Source organism: Carlito syrichta, unplaced genomic scaffold (assembly GCF_000164805.1).
Source record: "Carlito syrichta isolate Samal-C Ts95f unplaced genomic scaffold, Tarsius_syrichta-2.0.1 Scaffold309011, whole genome shotgun sequence".
In the NCBI taxonomy this organism is placed as follows: domain Eukaryota; kingdom Metazoa; phylum Chordata; class Mammalia; order Primates; family Tarsiidae; genus Carlito; species Carlito syrichta.
Genome location: NW_007253107.1, coordinates 922,739 through 930,313, shown reverse-complemented (window position 1 = coordinate 930,313; position 7,575 = coordinate 922,739). Strand labels below are relative to the sequence as shown.

The 7,575-nt window shown below is 38.7% G+C and overlaps 1 pseudogene; it reads right to left on the bottom strand.

Annotated features, from left to right (window-relative positions):
* Positions 1–3,372: 3,372 nt before the first annotated feature.
* On the bottom strand, positions 3,373–3,720 carry LOC110596420 (annotated as a pseudogene).
* Positions 3,721–7,575: the final 3,855 nt, after the last annotated feature.

Sequence of the window (7,575 nt, the reverse complement as noted above, 5' to 3'; positions counted from 1 at the left end):
ATTCCATTGAATTTCTTAAAGTAAATTGCAAAAGGCTGACAACGACAAATGCTGTGTATACGCAGCCACTGGGATTCTTTTGTATCTTACAAGTGTAAAATTGGACAAACACTCTAGAAAACGGTTTACTGTTTTCTTATAAATTTTGAAGTATGTATTCCCAGAAACTCTCTTCTCAGTTACATATCCAAAAGAAAGATGACAACTTATGCTCAAAGATTTGTTCAAATCCAATTAAGGGAATTTTATTCTTAAAACCCTAAAAGTTATAACAACTCAAACAAATGAATGGATACCTTAATTGTATATATTTATACAAGGGACAATGACAGTGCTCAGAGTTAGCATATCTAACAATAACAACTCCACCAACAACAAATCAACTCGTGATATGGGTAACAAAGTGTTTTAGTGCCTATAAAATATTAAGTCGGACAAAAGTGGCCAGGATCAAAAATGTACCTGGTATATAGTTCTATTGATACGACATTCCAAAGAAGGCAAAAGAAAACCCACGGTTATGGACGTGAGAACAGGTTACCCGTGTGATGTGGAAATGTGATTTAAATGGAAAAGGCATGAAGGGAATTTTAAGATGAGGAACATGCCTGTAGTTTGAAAGGATTTTTATTATATATGTGTTTTCTTTCGTCCAAACTTATTGGATTATAAGTGTTAAATCTGTGCATTTCACAGTTTTGAACATGTTTGTCTCAATTAGTAAAACACTGCTAATAATTTTTGTGGAAAATCATGACTCAAGAGTTTAACATAAAGTCAAAAGTCAAAATACCCTATCACATGAAGGTAAGAGATTGCTGTCATCAAACATTTAGAAAGTCAGGGAAATATAGGATTCTGTTTTGAAAAGACTACTAATGATAAAATAGTATTAATGAGAAAATAAAATAAAATATTGAATTTAATTCCTCAAAAGTTAATGTCCATGGCATGATATACATGACAAAGAAAATTAAATTTATTTAATGATCTAGTAATTAAATCTCTACTATAAATATTGTTGAGATTAAAAATACAATGCCATTTTCCCAAAAGTTTGAGATTTGAACATTCTGTGCTTAACAACAATTTGTTGATGGGGGAGAGGAGAATATAAAAGTTAATTTTATAAACCCATCTAAAGTTAAAATACCAGTAAAAACATATACCTCTGTTCTTCCTTCTCATTAGGAATCACAGAGGAAGCATACATTCGTCTCTGCTTCTGCACTAATTCTGAAATTCAATATTAGATAGTCCTATAACCATCAATGTAAATCAAAATTTTTCCCATTCTCTTAATCAGAATAAATGTGTTAGAATTTATCAACATTCTGCCATATTCTTTATATGAATGTTTAACAACATCAAAACGTGGATGTGGAAGAGACTCTTTCCATCTGACATACCAGATAGCTGTTGTGTGGCCCAGGTACATTGAGAATTTGAAAAACAACTTTATTCGGGTCCTTACTTCATTAAGAATACCAGATAATCTTCTAGGTACACCAAAGTCTAAGAACTTTATTTTTTAGCCGGGCTCGGTGGCTCACGCCTGTAATTTGGGAGGTGGAGGTGAGAGAGTTGCCTGAGCCCAGGGGTATGAGATCAGTCTGGGCAATTTGGTGAGACCTCGTCTCTGCAATCAATCAAAAAGTTCGCCGTGTGTGGTGGTGCACACCTGGGTCCAGGTACTTGGAAGGCTGAGGCAGGAGGATCACCTGAGCCCGGAAGGTCGAGGCTGCAGTGGCTGTGAGCATGCCACTGCACTCCAGCCTGGGCCTCAGAGTGAGACACTGACTAAATACATACATATATATATATATATATATATATATATATATTTTTTTTTTTTTTTTTTTTTTAATTGATTATTACTACCTTTTTCCTGTTACCATTTTTTGGGTCAGCTTTCCATGCAATTTGTGCTTGCTTCCAGGGGCAAGACACCTACATGTATTTTCCTGTCTCTATTTCCTCTTCGGATTTGAAATAGAAAAGAAGAGCTAGGAGCTGCTGAAAGCCGGCTACTCAAAGACCCTAGGCAGCCTGTCAAAACCTGAATCGATGAACATCTCGAATACTTAACATTGTATTAATATCAATCTGTGCATTCATTTGGGAATAAGATTTTGACTGGATTTCTAAACCACTGACCTTAAGTGAGGAATTTCGAAACAGAGGACTTCATAAGTATTATCATTTAGGACATCCTCACTTTAAACAATTTAAACTTATTTTTCATGTTGAATCCATCATACTGTGACCTTCTCCATAGGAAGGGAAAATGTAAATCTCCCAGACAGCAGAGAACAAACTGTCAGAAAAATGAACCTGTATTTTCGAATAGCTGAAGCTCTCTGGTGCGGCTCTAACCCAAACTGTCACTTCAGTTGCTTCACGTTATTAATAGACAATACCTACCTTCCAGCTTTGAACATGAGGGAAAAAAAATACTCTTTATCTATCCATTTCTCCAACTAGGAGATCCATGTATTTGTTAGGGTCACACCAAGAAATGGATGGCAAAATTAAACGAGGTTAATGCAGGGAGGGTTTGGAGACTCTTGACAAAACTGTTGAAGGGGTGAGAAAGGATCCGGGAGACCGCAGGAGCCCACGGTTTGTTAGCGTGGAGGTTGGTAGAATCTCTAGTTTTAAAGGCAGAGAAAGTTTACTGACCTTCAGAAGGAGAGGGTAGTCCTCATGACAGGAGCCACAGCCTAAGTTTTCAGGGACAAACCCAGTCACTGGCTGGAGGTGAGTGTTGAAAATACCCTGATCTTGCTCTCTGCCTTCCTTTGAATCCAAATCCTTCCCTTTACCTGATTTCACCCAGCAGTCAGAGGAAACGGAAGCCGCTTGTTGATGGAATTCACACAAGGCAGCTGAAAAAGCACAGTGGGAAAGAAAGAAATCGAATTGGAAGTGCACGCAGAAAGTGGTGTTCACAGAGCAGTGGACTTGTACTGCTCATTTGACCTCACTTATTTTCGTGGGCTGCTGATTTCAACCTTTTTTGCTAGCTAATATATATGCGATCTGTCATTTATTTTTTATTGCAAGATGTATGCATCATTTATTTGAATGATCTTATTTTTAGCTTTCCTCCTTTTTTTGATGGAAGCAATAACTTCTTGCATCCCTCTGATAATGTCAATTCTACTCATTGGGAAGTCTACATCTTATTGGTCTGCCTTTCATATGGTATTGTGCAGTTTTTTCATTTGTTTATTTTATTTTGAATCTCATCCTCTGTACTTAAAATACTGGCCCTTCTGTGGATAATTGTTGACATTTTTTTTTTTTCTTTTTACCTCGCCTACATCTTTTTTTTTTTTTTTTTTTTGGTTAACAAGTATAATCAATTTATTAAAATACGTAAGCATCAGCAATGGTGACCTCATCCTCAACTCCCAGCTCAAGGCTGATGAAAGTCATCCGTTTGACAGTCTCGGAGGGGCTGTCAATTGTGGATTCTCCTCTAGAAGTGATCCCATGTCTTGGAGCCTTCACCCCAAGGAGTGACCCTCCGAGTCTTGGTAGGCATGCAAACCGGTCCTTTCCCTTTGAGATTCTTTGCCTTTTTGCACCTCTGCTCAGGTCAGCACACACTTTCTTCAGAGGTTTCTCCTGGCGGCTGATGAAGGGGATCCCAATTTGGTGGATCGAGATCACCTCTGACTCCACGGGTGTCTTGCCAGTGTCTTTAAAAGCCATGGCTTGGTGGTTCTGCCTGTCATCCCAGCACTTTGGGAGGCCGAGGCGAGTGCATTGCCTGAGCCCACGGGTTCGAGACCAGCCTGGCCAACTTGGCAAATTAGACAGGTGTGGTGGCTCACGCCTGTAATCCCAGCACTTCGGGAGGCGGAGGCAAGCCTGAGCCCAGGAGTTTGAGACCAGCCTGGACAACCTCCTCTCTACAATAAATTTTTTAAAATTAGCAGAGCGAGGTGGTGTGTGCCTGTGGTTCCCGCTATGTTGGGAGCCAGCCTTGGAGGCCCACCTGATTGACAGGGTCCAGGTGAGCCGAAGACCCCGGGCCGCAGGGCGAGCCCAGGAAGCTGAGGCCCTTCTGTCTTTCACCTTTGCTGTTTGATACCGCCGAAGAATTCTGTGCAGTCGTGGAAGAAGAAAATGGCATGTTTATGTGAAGTACTCACAGCTAACCTGGAAATGTCATGGTTTATTTTTCCATTTTTCCCACTATGCCACTTGACCTTTTCTAACATATGCAAGGGTTAAACTCTGAAGCACATCAAGAATGCTTTCTTTCACTTGGTTATAAGTTATTAGATATTGCTGAAGTAATAAATGATATAAGTATATTCACTCCTTATTTGATTTAGGATTATGCAGTTTAGTGTTTAGACATAAGATTTTTTAGAAACACAAGTTTATAGTAAGTTCATTATAAATTCATTATAAGTTCTAACACTTATCTAGGAGTTTGTAGGTGATTTATAACACTGTTTTCACTAACTTAGGACAAAGATTATGTTAAGGCTTTTACTTAATACTATAGTTAAAATTCTAAGTTAACATTTATAGAGTAGGTTTTCACTAAACTCATAATATAATAATCAGACACTTTTATGACAAGATCAGCTAAAACAGAAAGCAACCTTGAGGGGCCTGGGAAGCATTACTAAAAGTTTCTTTTGAGTCCTCTTTAGAAACAAGCACTGCAAGATAAGAGAAAAATAACGAGGACATCTGGACAAGGGAGGTGATCACAGGACTCTGAAGAACATAAGAGCCTAAGATGAGAATAGAACATAAGAGCCTAAGATGAGAATATTCCTGACACATAAAGAAATATACACTTAAAGAAACTTTCTTGAAACATTTGTAATTTGGGACATTGGACGGAGAGTGTCATTGTTGGCTTTATGAATAAGATGTTGTCTGGAGGCCTATGGGAATCTTGGTTTGTTTGCTACTAAGACCTATGAGAATCTTGGTTTGTTCGCTACTAAGACCACTAGCTGGTAACTTTTAAAAGATATGAATGTGAAAGAATTTTCTTTGTCTTGCCCCTTCACGAATGGTATAAAAGCTCTGTGTTAACTAGCATTAAATTGTCATCTGCTCAAGAAGCAGGTGTCCGTGTATATGATCTTCGTTTGTCGCCTATCCGTCTCTCCTTCAACACTTCCCATGACCCTTGTAGGGCGGGCCCCTGCACCGCTACTTGGGAGTCTGGGGTGGAAGGATCGCTGGAGCCCAGCAGGTGGAGGCTGTGGTAGCCGTGAACACTCCAGCCTGGGCGATGGAGTGAGACTCCATCTCAAAAGGTAAAAAATTAAAAAAAAATAAAAACAGAAGCCATGAGTGCACTTAATCCTCCACGAGAGCGAACCCCAATGAATCAGGAGCACAAGTGGGAGGACCAAAATTCCGCAGCACCCACAGCCGCGTTGTCTTCAAAAGGGTCTGCCCCTTTCTAGAGGTGAGTTTCTGCCAGGTGGGGGGGTGGGATTGGCAGGGGAGGGAAACTGCTGGGGGGGCCACCTCATCTGCAAGGGGACCTGCATGATGAACGTGTGCATACTTCACCCTGAATTATACTCCACATCTTTAAATTTAAAGAAAGACAAAAATAATGAAAGATGAGCTTCACCTAGCAATTCTTGCTGAGCCATCCTTCGCCAGAGCAGAGACTTTTTTCCTCCTGCTGCCCACACTTGACCTCACCCACCGTCAGAGCACCCTGTTTGTCAGGGGCAGAGGATGCACCCACCAGGGAATGTGTATCTGGGTGTTTCCAACTGATCATTGCCCTTTCTTTCTGTTCCAAGATCCTGCACTCAGTATGCTCACTTGAGATGTTACTCTCTTTTGCCTTTTTAAGCCAGACTCAAAAATCAGTCCCTTTGGAAAATTATTTTCCATTACATTAGAAGTTATTGATTGTAATCCAAATTTGATTCAAGGTGCATTGCATGAAATTTAAAGTCTAAATAGTCATACTACTCTTTTTTTCACAGACTAGGAGAAGATATTTCAAACATATATACGAAGGATACTGTTAAGTAATCGGGAAAATAAAAATATCGGAATAGAAAAATAGCAAAAGTGTATGGAGGGCCATTTACTGGAAGAATCAAGAGAGTAGATCAAAAGTCTTTTGATTTCATTAACAATTAGGTAAAGCAAATTATATTTATGACATAGAAACTTTTATTCTGAAATGCAAAAGCAGGAATCAAATATATCTGTGAAGCTTAATTTTATGCAGGCTGTAAAACTAACCAGTGTCAACAAACTCGGTCAGAAATATTTCAGCATCCTGGAACTCCTTAACTGTCTCTTCCTGAAAGAAACACCCTTTTCCCTAGTTTTTAAGCATAATCTTGTGCTATGCTTCAAAAGATAGACTATTTATGAATCTCTTAACAACACAGCTTATTTTTTTATCTGCTTTGACAATTCATATGAAAATTTTCTGTGTTCTCTTTTGAGTATTTATTTTGTTCAACATATATTTGTGAAACATCCTTGTTGCAAGTAGTTGTAATTTTTTTCACTGCTCTATAGTATTTCATTGTTTATACAAGTCAAAGTTTTCTATTATTTATACACATTCGTGTCATGTGAAATTTTGTTTGCTGAGGAGTAAAGTTGATAGGCAAATACTTGGGTATATATTCTAAGGAATATCTGCAAACATTTTTCTGAGTCACATAACTCTGAGGATTTTTAGGGCAAAGATATATGGATATTTATTTAATTAGTGACTAACATTTTTATTACCAGATGTATCAATTTACACTTTTTTCCACTGGCATATGAAATTTTATAATATCATATTTTTCATCCACCACTTTAGCCAGAAATCTAATTTTAATAATATCAAATTGTCACCTATAAGACCCCTTTAGATGACAATTTATGACATCTATTAAATTTTACTATGTGAATACCTCTTACATGCCGTTTCCTGTCATTCACCACCTTAGAGAAATACTAACACGTGTGCCATAAAATGCACGAGGCTGTCTATGGTCGCTTTTTAAAAACTGCTTTAAAAATGTCTGTAAATAAATTAAATATCCACCAATAGAGAAAAGGCTAAATAAAATATGACATATCTAAGGGTCAAATAAGTAATACAGATTAACATTTTCTGAATCACTGACATCTCCAACTCATGTGTGTATATATATATAAAACTGCACTGACAACTGGGATCCATATGGCAGTCAGGGACACGATGGCATCCGGATAGGAGGACACAGTGGCAATGAGAACTCAGGAATGTCCAAACCTGCAGAGACCTCAAGCAGTGTTACAACTCTCTTTAGTTTGGGGGTTGGTGAACCAGCCCCCAAGAAGTGTTTACAGCCCCATCAGCTTGGTGGGCCAGCAAACCCGGCCCTGAGAAGTGTCACAGCCCTGACAAGAGTCATAGCCTTGAGAAGTGTCATCACCCTGAGAAGCGTCACTTAAAAGAAGGACCAAGAGCAGGAAGCCATTTTTTTAAATCCTGTTCTTAAACCCTGACACAGTGATGAGAAAGTAGAAGCTATGTCCTGAAGAAATCCATTTTTTATTTTGTTCCTAAACCTTAAG